The sequence below is a fragment of the Melozone crissalis genome, unplaced genomic scaffold (genome assembly GCF_028551555.1).
Source record: "Melozone crissalis strain CALT ecotype California unplaced genomic scaffold, PUWL_Pcris_2 ptg000013l_1, whole genome shotgun sequence".
NCBI classification, from domain to species: Eukaryota; Metazoa; Chordata; class Aves; order Passeriformes; family Passerellidae; genus Melozone; species Melozone crissalis.
This window is the reverse complement of record NW_026535791.1, coordinates 38,920,568-38,939,355: the sequence shown is the minus strand read 5'-3', so window position 1 is coordinate 38,939,355 and position 18,788 is coordinate 38,920,568.

Here is an 18,788-nt window from a genome sequence, read left to right as displayed (position 1 = left end):
ATGTGACCTACTGTGAGCCACTTGCACATATCTGGCTCCAGGTATTCCAGTTGCTTGTTCACACATCCTTGAGCAATATTGTTATATTGTCAAGTCCAGCTAAATGAAGCTTTATATGGGGAAGATTCATTAGTCTGTTTTATTAGGTAAATGATTGACTGCATTAAGAGCCTAGAATGAAACTTTATAGCTTGCAGTACTTGAAAAAAGGAAAAGTGGAACAGCTGTTATATACAGCCATGCCAGATTTTGTGCAACGAAATAAAAATCAAGACAGAGATGGGGGGGAAATAAGGTCAGTTTCTCCTTTAAAACAATATACATTATGTAATAAATAATCTGAATTTGGAATTAGGGAAACTATAAGACAAACTTTCTAGAAGATTTCTAGCTTTTTGAAGTAATCAGTAAAACCATATAAATTGAGAAGAAAGTATAGTAATCAAACAGCAAAACTTTTCCTAGAATTCTAAGATGAGGAAAAAAGAATTAATTTGATAAAATTGGAAAATTATGATGAAGCACATTTAGATTTAGTGTTATGCAGAAGTATAAAAAGCCCTATCAGTATTATTATACTCATAGAAAATCAATATGAGTGCTCACATTTAGAATATGTATAAGAATATTGTACAAAATCTTTTGTTCTTTTTACCTACTTTATCACCTAGAGTAGTAAAAGACAGGATTTATGCAGGTCTTCTTATGATATCTATGCTGACAGAGTGCAAGTCCAACATCAAAACAAAGCAAAATGGAAATAAACAGAGGTACAGGGATCCTCCAGAACTCAGACATGACCAACTACATAGGATAAATTATTTTTCTGGATCAAATCTCTTAAGTATCAAGAGTGTACTCCTTCCTCTTATGTAGGAAAATATTCACCATACATTTTCCACACATATTTTTGCTTGATTCCAGGTTAAGTCCTTTACCCAAACCAAAAAACCTCAAAGCATTTACCAGCGACACCATACATTTAAATAGGAAATGCTGAAATAGTTTTATCATGGGATTGCTTCTCTTGCTGGAAAATAATGTTGTCAAAATAAACACATGCGTTACTTTGAATCCTCCTTTTATGGTTTGTAAATGTGACCAACAACCTTTTAAAATTTTCACCACAGCATCTGTTTCTAAACCTATATATTCTATATTTTTTTTCAGAAAAGATGCATATCTGCAGCATTGATAAAATAGATAGAACAGAAATTACTAAACTAGACCTTTCTGAAAGAAGCATGTGATGTTTTCCACAGCTTCTTTCACAGGCAATTGTTAATAAGTATCTTGCAAAGGCAGAGAGTCTGTTCATACTCTCCTTTAACAACTGCAATCACCTGACACTTATCAATTGAATGTTATCCAGTTACAATAGGTCAGCTAATTATCCTGATCATTAACCTTTAAGAGTACAGAGGCTATGATAATCAATGCCACCCTTGATGTGTGCCACATAATCTAATGAGTCTGTGTCAGCAAATGAAGTGTTTCACCTCCCAATGGTGCAGGTTTTTATCATTAACTTTCTTAGTCATTTGGTTTCTTAAATGAATATGAGAAAAACTGGCACCTGGCATGAATCAGCTTATTAAAAGGAATGAATAAAATAAAATTGGTTACTGAAGATGGAATAAAGGAAGCAATATTTCCAAAAAGCTGTATGAATCATGGTACAATTTGAAAGCATCAGGAAGTTCTAATAGTCAGAAAAGTGGCAGAAAGTAGCAATTAAATAAAATATAAATAAAAATCTGCTGTATCTAAATAGTTTATAGTTAAATGGAAGACACTATCATAAACAGAATGGAGACTAGCAATTAAGGAAATGCAATTAATTTACCCCAGCAAGCTTTTAAGTACATTTTTTGGTTCAGTTTCGTGTAAGTTCTGAGGAGATAATATTCTCCTTCATCTGAAGAATATATAACACAAGAGCATGCAAAGTGATGAAGGGCAAGGTGTCCATATGAATCTCAGTAAATGGCTAGAATTAAGCATCTAGTATGAGGTCATTATCTAATAATCAAAGGAGTGATAAAGAAAGGCTCATCCAGGACACTCTTCATCCTCTGTATTTTACAGTTACGTGAATCACTCTCTGGAAATACCTTTCTTTCAAGTATCTTTTGATCTTACTATACTCGTAGTGTCAATGCCTATTTTTCAAAGGGCTTAAGCCAGGAATATGAATCCCAACTAGACATGAAATGATGAACTGAAATCTGAGCAGGGGACATTTTTCAACACTTTTAATACTGTCAGAGCCCTAAACTCTCTTCTCAACATTGTAGACTGATAATTTTCTTTTCGTAAGAAGATAGGATCAGAATTACGATCCTGAAAAATATGCAAATAAGGTTAAATAGTGAACATTGCACCTTCCATGGAAAGTTTGTCCTGTGCTGTCCTTCCTGCTCCCTGTTCAAAAGCCATATCATGTCCATGGTGACACGGAGTCCAAGAGAGCATTGCACGGTCCCTCTACCTTCCGAAACCATGAAGAGATCGTGACACCACCCTCACAAGTGATGCAATTCTATCTAAGGAGGAAATACTTCTTACCAGAGGATTCTCTTACAGTGAAGAATGAAAGATCAAGAATGATGTTCCTCAAACAAGGAATGAATGTAAGAAAATGTTTTATTTGGAAACCAGTGAGGATAAAGGAGTTGCCATTAATCTGAATCTCAGCATGGTTGGATTAGGAGGCAGGAACCACAGTGCATTGGTTACTAAGCAGTTGTAGGAGTATGCAGAGTCTGGAACAATGCTAAAAGGACTGTGATTGATTACAGTAGAAGCTCACCTTGATCTTTGTTTGAACCCTTGATTCCTCTTATTCCCCAAATTTCACATTCCAGTAAGTTTCCAACTACATCTTTAATTTAAAAAAAGGAAGCACCTGTGGCAGGAGGGTGCCTCTAAAACCAATAACCATTTTTATACATGACACATAAACAGAAGTATTTTCTTAATGTCTTCTTTTTGGTGTTATTCTGAGCACATGACACATGGCCCTTAATCTTGACTCATGACTCCTAATTCATGTCTCTTATTTCTGATATATGAGGACATGTAGGACCTTGAAACAGATCTGTCTTTTCATGATAGAAAAAATATTTTTGAGATCTTGCTCAATAATTTTAATGGAAATGGTAATATGTTATAGAAATATCATTGCTGTATGTGTAAAAAACCTCAAAACAGAGAGACAAGGTAAAATACATCAATTTTGATTAAAAAATAGAAGTATAAAAACTTTTAGTTACTGTTTTTTAAAGCTAAATTATTTTCAACTGAAATGTTTATTGTGTGAAATTAGTTAAATTGGCAAAGTGTTATTAACTGCTAGAAATGCAAATCAGCAAAAGATGGCAAATAAATGAGAAAAGCGTCTGATGGAAACCTAGGCATAGAGCTGTATTTAAAGATTGAATCGTACATTAACAAACTCAACAAACAAGAACAAGCTGTGAAATACATGGTTTTTACAGAAGAAGAAAGCTCCAGCAAACAAACAAAAAATATGGACTTGGGCCAAACTCCAAACACAGCTATTATGGGAGTTTATTTAAATATATTTTAGGGGATTACCATGACAAAGGATAGTGTACAGCTTATGAAAAGATGTGTAAAAACTATCACCATAGAAACTTGCTTGAGAAAATCAGGATCTCTCTTCAAACTCTGGCATAAATTTGTGTAATTTGACTTATGTGAATGCAGATCCTTCACAGAGAAACACTAAAAACTTCATTAGTATGGGAAAGAAAAGGAGATAATTTTAAAGAACAAAATGAAGCTTTGCAGGAAATAATCTAGACCATGAGATCACTACCCATCTGTTGTTTAAGATAAGACAAACACTCCCACAATCTATTAAATGATGGAGTTGTTGAAGAAAGAAAGTTATTTTCATGATCAATGTAAAGAAAAATATTTTAAAGAATCCTTTTACAATCCTTAGGTGCATACTAAAGAAACAGAAGAGTGTTTTACTTTCCACTTGTTACCCTTGTCTGTCAGAGCTGAAACATTTTTGGGAATTGAGTGATGTAGTTTTAGCTGTGACTTCAAGTAAAAAGACATTTAAACTTCTTAGACACAAAGCAGAATATTAGTATTGGAGCTCTCTTTCAAAATATGTTTTGTTTTTCACTCAGTTGTGTTTAAATTACAGTTCCTTGGCTCCCTCCTTTCATATGAAAGCTGAAATTATATGCATTTCCCTCGAAGGGCTGTCAGAGGCTGTAAAGTTTGTATCCTGACTCTCTGCCTCTGGTAAGAGTAATAAAAATGAGGTGAAACCAAGCATTAAAAACATCCTAGAAACAAATGGTCACCTTCCTGCAGCTTATTGGCAAATTCAGGGGGAACATGACTCTTTCCAAGAGGCAAAATGTGAAATTGACAATAATCATAGGGTTGAAATACTCCCTTTTCACATTTGTTTCAAAGTAAATATTCTTTTAGGAATTATTTCCTCTAAAAATGTTTTTACTTTCTTACACCTCTAGAGTGAGTAATGCAAAGAGTAATATAAAGGATAATATAAAAGAATCCTCTTTATCTTACTTTATTAATTGTTACACCACTTGATTAATTAATAAAAGGAAGGCACAGTTTTTACTTAGACACATCTCACATTATTACTTCAAGTCTCTTGCTTTCTACTGATTAATTAGACATTCATGACACTATGTTTCATTCTCTCAAAATTGTTTCTTAAGCTCCAACCTCTTCTGCTTCAATCCAAATTATATTTATCATATTTACTCAGCACGAACATTCTTATTCACAGTCTAGAAAGTGTGTCTGTGTCTTATTCCTGACAAGGGCCATATTTTTTACTTCCTCATCAGCCTCCTGAATCAAAACAAACCAATGTATACAGTTTTGCAGAAATGGGTGAGGCTTTCATGCTTATTTACCTGCTTGAAAGTCTAGGGATTTGCATTAATTACCCCCAGCTTTGATAAAACAGGCTTTTCCTGAATTTATGCATCCATAATGCTGTGCATCTCAGTGTTATGGTCTTTGAAGTTTCCATGCTTCCAAAGGCTTTCATCTGTCACAAATGGAAATGAGCTTGTACTGATAGGGCCAGGTTGCAGTGGCATAACTCCATCAGTGGAAAATTTGCTCCTTGATATTTGAAATATTAGTAACAATTATTTGTCATATAGATTTATAGATTTATAGCTACAGTATATTGTAGCTAATAAACTACAGAAGAAGCAGGAATACCTAAAATTGACTTCAAAAGAAGAAAAGCAATAATGATCTCTATGTTTTTCTGTTTTGTCTGGAGAACAAATACAGATATTAGTTCCAGAAAACACAGATATTTTTCTCATCAGAGCAAGCTAAGCTTTTAGCAGGTATTTTAGGCATTGCTACAGTTTATAACGAGGTGTTTGAAGGTATCATTCATGACTGACTAGTAGATAACAAGGTAGTTCAAACATATAATGAAGCTCATGAATAATGCAAAACAGGAATGTCAGAATTTAAAAAGCCGTATGGAGCTAGGACTCTGCTGGCCAGCTCAATCTAGTTGGTGCTCAATGAGTTCTAAAGACACTCTAAAGAAACTCAGAAATGAAATCTTTGAAAATGTCATGCATCATATTCATAAAATCATCAAAGACTCTGAGTCTCTGAATCTCAGATATGAATCACTGAATCGATACAAATCTCAGATATGAATCTCCTATCTCTGAATTAGTACATTAAGCCAATGTATGGCTCAAATCATTATTGAAATCAAAGAGGGAAGATGACTTTTTTGATATGTTGATAAAGAGAACTTTGTAAACCAGTGTCATGTCTTGGTGGAGACAGTGGAAAAAATGGTGTGTATATGAATAAACCTGGTACAACAAATTAAAACACAAGCCATTTTTATGCATGCCTCAGAAATACATTAACCTTTTAAAGAATCCATAAGATTGTGCATAAAGATCCTTCCAAAAATCTTTCAGGAAGATCTCACAGCAATTGTTCCTAAAAAATAAAATTCTAATGGGCTGCTGTGGTTCTGCCCCTGGCAGCAGATCAGCCCCATGCAACCACTAGCTCACTCCCCAAAGTGGGTGGGGGAGAAATTAGAAGTTTACATGTGGGAAAATTCATGAGATGAGGTAAAGAGACTTTAATGGATAAAGGAAGAGGTGCACATTAATGGCAAACCAAAATGAGGAATTCCTTCACAATTTTTGATGGGCAGGCAGGTGTTCATCCATCTCCAGAAAAGCCAGGCTCCATCATGCACAGCAGCGACTTAAGACAAATGCCATAACTCTGAACACCCTTCCTCCATATTCCTCATAGCTTTTGTTGCTGAGTGTGACACCCCACAAGGTTATGGGATATCCCTTTGGGCAGGGAGAGTGAGCTGTCCAGCCTCTGCTCCCCCCAAACTCACATGCACCCCCACCCTGCTTGCTTTCAAACCAACATAAGAAGAACTCAACAATCACTTCACACGAAATGTTGTACAGGCACTTCTCTGAAGTTCTCTCCCAGTCAAAACCAGTACAGGAGCTAAGAGATATGGTCCCTCTGTGCCTCAGCAAACAAAAAATAAATAAACAAAAATAAAACCAACAAGACATTAATTTTCAGTGTAGTTCTAATGCTGGAACCCTACCAGAATACCTGTGGAGACTCACGCTTAGTATATTCATCACAGATAGAAGAAAAAGAATGAATAATGAGGGATAAAACTTGTACATGACATACAATTTCACACAAATTTGTAATCACTAGCTTAAATCCGGCTGCAGAAGTGAAGGAATGGCAACGCAGTAAAGGAAATTCAGTGTTGATAGCTAGGCATAGTACAAGTAAAAAGGATGAATGATGAGATGGAACAGGGCACAGATTTAGTTTGGATTTTTTAGGAAAAATGCCTGTTATGAAAGGGTATGAAAATACTGTGCAAAAAGAGTGGAAAATGAATACCAAATTATTATGTATCTGTTACAATTAAGGAAACAACAAAAATGGATGGCTGAAATTACCAAACAATAAATTTAAAGCAAACAAAATTGGGGAACTTTTATATGATGTATAATTACACTGTGGAACTCATGAATGCAGACAATAGAACTGTAAAGAAATTTTTGAAAGGACCAGGAAATTCAGAGAAAAGAACTCATTGTTACTATTTAGAAACATGGTAAGGTATAATCTTTGTTTCAAGAGGTGTTTTACTCATAGATTGTTGTAGCTGGGAGACTGTATCTGTCAAAAACCCTGTAATTGCATCAGTCACTGAGTATGTCTGTAATCATTAACTTATATTTGTTCTTAGTGCCTTTTACTTTAATTTCTGCTTCAGATTGCTAACAAAAAAAATAATTAAATAGATGAAATGAAGCTTTGGTGGGAGACAATAGAGCTGTTGTGTTTTTAGGGAAGAGAATAATGGAATGTAAGAGGTGAAGCAGAATCCTTGTTGGCAGTACTAGAAAGTTTCAATTTGACAACCCTTTTAGTGAAGGAATTTTTTTAATATATTATCTAAATCTCCTTTAGCACAACCTGAAACCTTTTCCTCTTGTCCTATTGCTTTTTACCTCAGAGAAGAGACAAACCCCTGCTTTGCTACATCCTTCTTTCAAGTATTTATAGACAGCGATAAGTTCTTTCTGATTTTCCTGTTCTCCAGGCCAAACAATCTCTCAGCCACTGCTCATAAGATTTGTACTCCAGACCCTTCATCAGCTTCGTTGTCCTGGTAGGCACTCCAGTTGTCTGAGTCATCCTTCCAGATTTCCATGACGGTAATTATGTCAAAGTTTTCCTGCTGGGCATGACAATGTCAGAATAGGAAAAATTACGAGAATCACCTTTCATCCTGACAAAGTTCTGAGAGCCCCTCTTAGCATTATAAATTAGGAATGGTTCATCCTTCAGATTTAGGACATTGTCTTTCAGGGAATTATTTCAAATTAATATTTCACAATTTAAGAATATAAAGTTAGATCAAATTATTATCTTTAGAGGCTAGACCTACAACAAAACCAGGGAGAAAATAAGGAATGAAGTAGAAAAATGTGAGCAAGAGAAAGTGACAAGTGATACATAAGCACAAGTGTAAGAGAAATTATTTTACATGTCTAACCTTAAATTAATAAAATTCTCTTTTTAGTAAAAATTATGGATAATAGTTTGTGTGTAGCAGTATCAAAGAGTAAAGATTTATTCAGATTTATAAACTTTGCTGTTTTCCTCCCTTAGTTACTTTTTCAAGCACTCAGGTAACACATTTTATATATAGGGTCATTAGAACTAAATATGAGCCACCTATCTGCACATATTTACCACTCTTTCAGAAAATTTTTTGTAGTCTATAGAAGTACAAAAATCTTGGCAGTTGAAAAAATTAGATTTTTGAACTTAGCAAAATCTTCCTTTATTCGCCTTCTCCTAAATTTGAAAAAAATCAAGTTCTCTTATTCTGCTTAAAAGTAAAGTAAAAAGTATCTCAGTACTCTGACAATCTGACCTCTAATAAAGCTTTTCCATTATGAAAACGTTTTTTTACCCTGGGGTACAAATCTCTGGACACAATAATCCAGGTTTAGTCTCTCAAGTGCTGAATAGGTGCAAGCCACCCCTTCCTTCTAGCGCTGGCTGCACTCAAGGTATTGTAGTTGGCTACATCTGCTGTCAGTGCATGCCACTAAGTCACTTTCAGCTTGTCCACCAGGACATTCTGGTATTTTTCTGTAGGAATAATCTTTAAATCTTGGGTTTTTTTTTTTGTTTTGTTTTTTTTGTTTTTTTTTTTTTTACTTAACTACTACACAAATGCTGTTTGTTGCACCTGTTCCAAGCAGAAAACTGCATTTGTTTTTGTTGAACATTATGAGGTAATTTCAGGCCATTTTATAGCCTATCAAGAATTCAGCGAGGGTTAGTTCCCCACAGTTTGTTGCGGCTTGCAGCATTCAGTCCCATTGTACAGGATTTCAGATGCATAACTATAATAGCCCCAGTAGAAAATCCTGAGCCATGCTTCTGACCAATGACTTAGTGCTATTACATCACAAAATCAGGATGTAATTCATTTTCACCTTCAAGTCCATTTACTCAGTCCATAACTAATCAAACTGGCTGTAAAGTTTGTGTGCAAGATCATATTAAAAACCCTGAAGAAACTACCACGTACAGCATCTACTTCTTTTGAGAAGAAAGCCAGGAAGCTCATCAAAAAAGGAAAACAAATTGGTCAGACATTTTATGACCTTGGTAATTCTCTTGTCTCTGTTTCTAATCATAATCTTGTTCTTCATGTGCATGCTTTCAGGTGGATTTTATCCATAGCTTTTTCAGGTGACTTGTTTAGGCTGATGATCCTGTTGCTCTCCAAATAGTCCTTCTTGTTGTTCTCAAAAATGTTGCCTTTTTGCAGTCATTGGGAGGATCCTATGATTGTCTAGACCTCATGAGAATTGTCATGACAATCATGATCATGATTGTCAAAGATTTAGAGAGTAGACACCCAATGACATCACCCAGCTTCATTAACAACTTCACACATCTGATGCCATGGGGTTGCAAAATGTTCAATTTGCTGAAGCTGCGTAGATATATATGACTACAAAACTATAAAAGTATACCTCTAGGTATTTATTATTTATTTATTAATATATTTTGATTATATTTACACACACTCTCTTATAGCCCTTTGATAATCAGTAAATAAATATTCCTTGAATCCCTATGGAAGAGAACATAAGGCTGGCTCAGAGAAGCCAGTTCTATTAAAGACAGTGCCGACCTGAAGAGATAAAGGAAAACTGTGGGGAAAGCATAAATTTATGGATAATTCTAGATTTTCCTAAGGGAAACAAACACATGCCCATTCCCCTGTTTATCCGCATGCCTATAGCTGTGAATTAAGTTATGTTAAAAAAAAATATTTCTGACTCAGGAAGCAACCTTTTTCCTGTTGCTACCTCTCTATGTTGACCAGAATTAATTCAGCAGTCACTGCTTATCTGAAAACTCTTTGAATGCTATTGAGTATTGTGCTGGCAGTCAAACTCCCTCCTTCCAAGAACAACTGCTTCCTAAGGTCATATCAATTCAATTCTCAAAATAGTGTTCCAAGAGGTCAGTTTAAATAATAAGAGGCATTACTGTAATTATCTTACAACAATAAAATGAAAATAAAAATTATTACTTTGATAAATTTTAAATATGTTATAATATGCAAACAGTATATAACACTACTGAACAGTAGTGATATTTCCTTTGAAAAGTTACCTGTGGGATATGTTATACATATATGCAGGCATATATGTATGTTTTTATTTTGCTTTTAAGTCCATGACTAATTAATGGAAATTTTATTATAGGAAAGAGATAAGTAAAATAATAAATATATATATTTTTAAAGTTCCTATTTTCATGTTATTTGAATGAACTTAGTAATATGATGTTTGAAAGAGCTGATCACTAAGGATTTTGAAGAAAGCATTTTGGTATTATATTGTTATTAGGATAATGGAAGCTTGCAGAATGGCTGAAACTGCCAGTAGAGGTGAAGATGTAGTCAAAACCAGACAAGTTGGTGTCCTCTCTTGTGTACGAGTACCAAGAAGAAAAAGCACCAGGAAACACTCGCTATGACAAATTGCCAGCTTTCTGAGCCGAAAAGAACAAAGGCATCAGGATTCAAAAGAAACTGCTTTCAAAGCAGCTATTTGTTGGTAAATTCCCTGACTTTTGCTCTCAATATGTGTCAGCATCACTTTGATATAAACATCAGACCGCAGCCTCAAGCCAAGTTCTTCCCCCTCAGACTGAACCTCAGGGGGTTTCCAATCTGTAGCCTAACACATACAGTAACCCCGCTACTGTGCAGAAAACTATTTGTATAGAAAATATAGACTTATGAAACTCAAAAATGCACTATAGCATCTGAGTGACAGGCCTCCGATGGATCCTGCTGTGCCCAGTCAAAAAAGAAAATGCCCGTGATTATAAGAATTTAGAAGATTTTATTGTGACATGATCTGGTACCTGAAGTATAACCCCATGCGTCTCTGAACTGATGCCTGTCCTCAACAAAAGTAGCAATGTCAATTAGATGATGGCATAGAAAATAGTGAGTTTCTTTGACATCCTCCAAGATGAATCTTGGAGAATTTAAAACAGAACACATTTTCTTCCAGAGAAATTGCAACATTACTTTCACAGAATCACAGAATGGGTAAGGTTGGAAGTGATCACAATGGGTCACCTGGTCCTACCTCCACATTTTAGTAGGGTCATCCCAGAACACATTCCGCAGGTTTGCATCCAAACAGTTCTTGATAAACTCCACTGAGGGAGGCTCCTCAGCCTCTCTGGGCAATCTGTTCCAGTGCTCAGTTACCTGCACAACAAAAAATTCATCCTCATGTTCAGGTGGAACTTCCTGTGCCTCAGTCTCTGCCTGTTGCCTCCCACCCTGTTGCTCGGCACCGCCAAGCACAACCCTGATTCCATCCCCTTGACATCCTCACTTCAATACTCAAAGACATTGATGAGGTCCCCTTGTCTCTCCTTGAGAGCTAAACGGGCCCAACTTTCTCAGCCTTTCCTTTTAAGAGAGATGCTCCAAGTTTTGTCCGTGCATAGAAGTGTTGATAGTATGGGTAAGGGAGCCGAAGATAAGTAAACATCTGCACAAGAAATTGTTTGGGGGATTTTTATTTGTTGAAGTTAATACTTTTTAGACCTTATGTAATGACTGAATCTTCTGAACAAATTATTTTCTTCATAATGTCTTTTTTTCCCCCAATGGTAGGCTGACCTTTGATCAAGGGATTTTTTCCTAGCAATTTTAGATGGCTAGAGGCCTGAATTTAGACTTAGGAGAAATTAATTAAATTGTGCCACTGATTTTCCTCTGCTTTATCAATTTTAATCAATAACAAAATCTCTTGCTGCTTTTTGAATTTTGCTTTTTTTTGCTTTTTACAATTCAAGGGTTCACAAAGTAGGAAATGTTTTATTTTCCGATTAAAAATAAAATCAGATCATTATTATTGATTATATATTTGGGCACTTACCACCATTTAATTAATTGATACTTGGTATTTGACAAGGACTCTGTAGACTAGGTGCTTAGAGACCTAAAGCACACAGCAGTCCTGTAAAAAAATAGAAAGTGACATTTGATTTTCTTCAGTTCAAATTATTAATTTGGGTTATTAATACAGCTAGTGAAAGAAGTAAAGGGTGATGACAGAGTTCTCTTTTTCACTAATCACTAATTGTCTTTGAGATAGGACCTGAACTCTCAGAAACCTGAATTAATAGTCTGCTTTAAAGAATCATGAAGAATCATTAGTTAGGCACCACAGAGAATGCTCAGTCTAAACAGGCAGACTTATATTCATTGTGTTAAGAACTCAGCTTAAATTCTATGCTTAAATTCTATGGTAACTTGACAGACCTCAAGTTACTGCAAATGGTATATCAGAGGTGATATAAAATGAGAAAATGAAATCAAAACTAGAACCAGTTCATAAATTAAGAAAAACAGCATGTATTTATTTGTTGTTAATAGTTTCTTTGGCACTGTATAGAATGAATGCGTTGTGTATATGTTGTTCAACATTGCAGATTTTCAAGGGCACTTCTGAATTCAGTCACGTCATTATAGCTTGGAAAGCAAACTGGAAACATTTTCCATTCAGCAAATTAATTCTCAAAACAAATTGTTTCCTCACCATTACAAGGAGTCTCAAAAAGGCTTGTTATAAATGTTCTGTAAGCAACAGTGGCAGCAAATAAAAACATCATACATTTAACTCATTCCATTCTGCCTATTGAATATGCCAAACAATATACTGAGACAGAAACAAACCCCTGACTTTTCAACACCCTAACAAAGCAGATTGTCTTTTTGTGTCTGAAAAGACAGAGTCAACATTTTTACTAATCTGTATGGGACTTGGCTTTTTAATTTGTAAAGATCATTATTTATCCCATTAAAAATTAGAAACACTTTTACAAGCAGAAAAAAAATTCAACTATTCCAAAATAATAGAAAAAATATATTTTAGCTGATTAAATCACAGAAGTAGATCAACATTCTAATCTGAACATGAATCTTTAGCTCTGGGCTAGCTTCCATAAAAGATATTACTCAAAACAGGCTGATATAAACTGAATAAAAAATGGCATAAAAGAAACAGACTTAAATGGTATATTGTATTTGGGGTGAATATTTAGCTTTGAGGATGGGTATAGAGCTAGAGATATCAACTTTCCCACAAAGAACTAAAATTTTCTTTCACCTAGGTTGTGTTAAATTACAATAAATTTGACTTTGTATAGCTTATACAGACAATGTTTCCCATAATCAAGCTTGTATACAAATGAATACCATATGAAGGGAAATGTACAAACTTTTCAAGGATCATGCTAAAAACATGTCAAGTGTTAGCAGTGTAACTAAACCAGTTGTGTGAAAGCTAATAAAAGTTAGTCTATACAGACTCAATTTATATGATGACAAAGTATAAAATGCCTTCATAGAGCATTAAGTGGGCAACCTCATGCATATTTCTCCTTTTCAACTGCATTTATGAACAACATTTAGTATTCCACATATTATCCTGTGGTTCTGCTCGAAATCAGTTGCAATTATTTCTTAGACCATCTAAAATAGATCTCCAAATATATATGTAATTTTCTGAAACACTTTATTAATGTCATGCAAAAGAGGAGGTAGGGACAAATATCCCTATTTGAAGATGGAAGATGATAATTCTAGAACTGGACAACAGGTTGGGTTCAGTAATGAGACAAAAAATGGCAATGTGGATGAAAAACAGAGAAAGAAATGTAGAGTGCTGTAGGTGGGTAACAAGGTGGATCTCTTGTCCTATCTGGCTGTCAGTAGATGCTCTGTGGCTCTGAAAACTGTTACCCACTAAGAGACAGAGTGTAGAAGTATAGAGTATATAAGTACAGAAATTAATACTATTCTGTTGCCACCTACAAGATTAGAACAAGGCATATAAACTTCAAAAAGCATTTCATCTAACAAGTATTTTTTTTTTCTTTAATGGATGGATGATTCTGTAGCAGAGAATTTTAGCATTACTGATTGGATTACTTTAGAATGGAGGTGTCATGGGAATTCTCAGGAACCAAATTTAGTGCCTTGATTTCCTGTGCCGTGAATAGAAAGATGTTCACATCTGAAAAGTTTGTTTACAAAAACAATGTTAGTGTGAGATTTTTTCATTGATGCAGAGAGACGAGAGATTATTCTTCTTGCAGCAACAGATGAGTATAACAGCACAATTATTGGAGTTGTAACAGATATCGTGTGATGTCACATATTGGAATGAATGAATAATCTTGTACATCACTGTTAAAGCTGAGAACAATGAGTGCAGGACTACATAAAGTATAAAAAGAAGAAAGAAATGCTGAAGAGTGTTGAATACCTTGCTTTGAGGGGCATGAATATCCTCACTTCATTTCCCCTCCATGCATTTTTGGACAGTTAAACAGCTTAATTTAGAAAGTGCGTGAGTGTAACTGAACAGTAGTGATATTTCCTTTGAAAAGTTACCTGTGGGATATGTTGCTGCTTCTTTCAATGCCTTGCTCATGAACACATAATTTCCTTTGCCACAGTAAGTGGTCTTGAAGTTGTTCCACTATGGAGAAAATAATGTAATATTCATTAACTAATGGTAGGGTTGACCTATGTAAGAACAAAGATCTGCATGAAGAAGACCTGGAGTAAAGCCCTCTGTCATTTACTCTTATCTTTTTGGATGTACATTAGTAGAAATGGAAGTTGTCACTCCGAGAGGACTTATGCATGAGTGAACAAAAGGAAGACACTGGTATTATGAGAGCAGGATAGAGACTGAGTGAAGAGAAGCTGAAACATTTTTGAGCGCATTCTGAGAAGAACTCCCAAGTACCAGTAGTAATTTAAAGACGCAAATTAAATTCCTCTATGTGTTAACCTCTTCAAGTTTATGCTACAGAGTAGGAAGATGAGTTTTAAATGACTGCAACCTGGACATGGGTGCCAGGAGCAAGAGCTTAATAAATAATCATCTTTTAAAGGCCTTCAAGAATGTTCTGGGCTCAAGGCATATCACTATTTACTATATTTAATTCATTTTAATCTGCCATGTTTACATGATTAACCTAGTTTATAGCGAGAACATTTTCAGACTTTTCCACTTTGTAGCCAAAATCTCTCTTAGCTCAATGGACCCTAATTAGTATTCTTATTTGTAGACACAGAGGCAAATTTGAGACTGAAAACTCATGTTATATACTTATAAAGTATCTTATTTATGTTTGTCCTTTACCAGTAAATATTTGTCTCCCACCTTACCAAAGTACTGTCATCTATTTGAAGAATCTTTAACTCTAAGATAAGTGGAAGAATTTAAATACCAGGAATAAGTGATTTTGTCATTGTTGCTCGCAATTTTCACATTTAATTTTTTTTTGTTTTAGCTGTACTTCACTCCAATTCTCTGTGAAGAGATACCTTGTTGTATTTGAGTGCCAGCAATCACATGGATAATATTTAGATAAATCCCCCCCCCCCCCCCCCAAAAATGACATACAGTAGCTTTTAACTCTCTCTTGCAATTCCCATTATGTGACTCAGGAATAAGAGTGTTGGGAAGAAAATACAGTTTTAGTGTAGAGAAATTGACAAAAAGCACTGGGGGGCTGCAGGGGTGGGAGTGAGGAAGTGATATTTTCCTTCCATGGAAGGAAATTTCTGTCAATGAACAAAAAGGTCATCTTCCCAGACTTGCTGTGCGCATGAAGCATTGCAAAGTTTGGCAGAGTTTTTAGTTTTTATGAACTTCTGTTCTTCTTTTTTGGGCATGAGCTACATGAGACAGAATTCTGAAAGATTAAGAGACATATAGCAAGAGTTTTGAATAGACTGCCTTCTGCTAAGGTGGCTCACCCTAGAAAGAACAGTGGGATCATTATTTAATTGTGAAACAGAGAATGGAGACCAAGTCTGTCTTCTCTTGCAATTGAGAGAACCTCCCTGTTATGTTTTCCCTAGAAGCAAGCAAATCAAAGAAAGAAAGAAAGAAAGAAGGAAAACCAAAAAAAAAAAACCACTAAGACCAAACAAACAAGAAAGAAGAAAAATAAAAAAAGTAAATGAGAAAACAAATTCAGTAAATTTAGGTGTGGGTACTTTGGGAGCTATAAAAACCAAAAAATATGGGTTATTTACATGTATTGCATAATTTAAAAATACATGAGAGAAAAACCAGACAATCTTTTTAAACTTTAAAAATATATAAAAATAAATTGTTACTAGTAAAATATGTATAGAATCCATATATTATTCTTTTAATTTAAATTTTCAATTTAAGTTGTGACCCCTTTTCCTTGTGAAATAAAAGTATAACAAATAAGAAATGAATGTCATCTTACAGATTTGTTAATACATTCTAAGTTAAGATATTTGTAGGGATTTTCTGTCCTTAGCATTGGAATTGATTCTGTTCTCACAATCAAAATGAGGATAGCATTTGGCCTCCCACCTCATCTTTCACACTGACACTTAAATAGTAGCTTTTTATGCCAAGCAGACCTGGAATGAATTTTCCTACAGGCAGAGGTTTTAAAGTAAACAGCAAAGACAGATCTGTACAAAGAAAGGAAGAATCTCATGATCAGGAAGGATGGAAAACATTCACTTGAACAGATGTTATTTTACAGACAATAAATGTCACTGCTATTAGAGACTAGCGAGACAGAAGAAGGCAAGGTAGACAAAGTGAGGCACGATAAGGCAAAACAGAACTGAGGAAGAGACATTCTTAAAATAACTATCAGAGATTTGAGCACCAGGATATAAAATTTTTCATGGTATCAGGGCTATAAGTCAAGGGTCTGTCTTCTGTCTTTACATGTAGGCTTCTTGTTTCAAATTCTTCCTTTCATTGTTTATTAGAAAGTGTATTTTTATCAAGATATTGTCAGCCATAAGAGTGATCTAAGCAAAACTCTGGTTGAAAGCTTGTACAAAGGTACAGATTTTGTTCAATAATGAAATCAGTTACCTTTAACCGTTTTCCTTTCCTTCCTTTTCTTTTTTTTTTAATTTATGCCTTTTTTTCCTGCTGAGGTGAAAGAAAAGTTGTGCAAAAAATTATTACAAAATAAAACTCTTTCACTCTATCATTTCAATTCTCTCTCTCTGACAAATTTCATAAACAGATACAGGATAAAGCAAGATGTTGCTTTTATTTATTTTCACATTTTTCCTCAGACCTATGTTTTGTTTGGCTTATTATTTCTACTGATCTTCAACAAGGCACATGATTTTTCTTGGCATAAAGTGCAGTGAATAGGATGCTACAAATCAAAGTCCTGTGAAGCAGTAGTGCTCTTGATTCCCCGCAGCGTTCAAGGTCAGCAGCAGATGTGGCCAGAAGTTCTACTCCTTGAATCTTGACCTTCACTGAGTGATTCTCTAACGACTTGGGAGGGACATCATAATTAGATAAAAACCTTGCCTATCTTTATTAAAGGGCACCAGATTAAATTCTCTGCATGTTTGATGAGAAGTGAAGTGATTGTTTTCCCCACTTCAAATGCTTCAGCATGGCTTTTCATTAATGTTTTATTACTTGCCTACTGAATCCTGATGTTTTTGAGAGTTTCTAAGGAAAAGGAAAAAGAAACACTCTCCTTACAAAACAAAATCTTCTTTTGATGGAAATTCTTTCAAAGATAGCCATATTTTGTGTATGTACACATTGAACACCCATTTGAAAAAGATGGCAGTTTACTTGAGGAATGTAATTAAAAATCAGTATTTTAAGTAAACCCCAGTCACAAATTACATCAAGCTTTCAACACAATAGACCATGTAATGTAATCAAAGCTAAAGTGAATTAAATGCTTTCACTCTTTAAATTGTTCGATTAACCCATTGAGTTACAGATGAGCTTTTGAAGAAAGGATGATAAAATATTTATTCTGTTGCATCTGAAATGGCAAACATCCTGCTGCTCATTTTATTTTAGTAAAAAGATTACAAAAGCAATTTAGCTCCAGAATTCACTGCTGCAGGCACTCATCAGGCAGATCTTTTGCACAGCATGTTATCAGAAGAGCAAGAGGTGAGATGTTAAGTAAGAAGCAGAAAAATGCCAGTGGCATTATCAAATTGGAGAAGAGAGTGCAATTCTTTAGAGAGTGAAATTTGGTAAAAAGTCATAGTCATAGTGGTCTCTCAATAGTGAAAGTCAGTCACTAAAAGTCACTTTCAATTTATGAACCTCTTCATCTACACTCCCTGTATTCCAGGTTTTTTGTCTGATTAATGCATCTGTGGGCCAAAACCAGCAAGATTCCTTCTATAACCTATTCATGATCAATCTGGTTTTACATACAGCTTAATGTGCCCTTTTTACCTTTGCACTTTCAAAATGCGGGGATATGTTAAAAATGCCCAAACCCTTAGAAGTCAAGATGTTGCAGGTCCTTACAGTTATTAAAAACTAGAATAAGTTTTAAGTATTAATAAAAATGGCTTCAGGGTAGTTACTGTAAAATACACAAAGTGAAACAAACACTTCAACACTCACATTTTCACTGTTACTACAGCTATTCTTTTCCCATAAGGTCTGTAGGAGACCAAATTCCCAGGGAGTGCCTTGGGCCTGTTGCTTTACTGCTCTGTTCCTCTGGGAACCTAGATCGTTATGTGTCACAATTTCTAGCTCTCATGTCTATGTCTATAT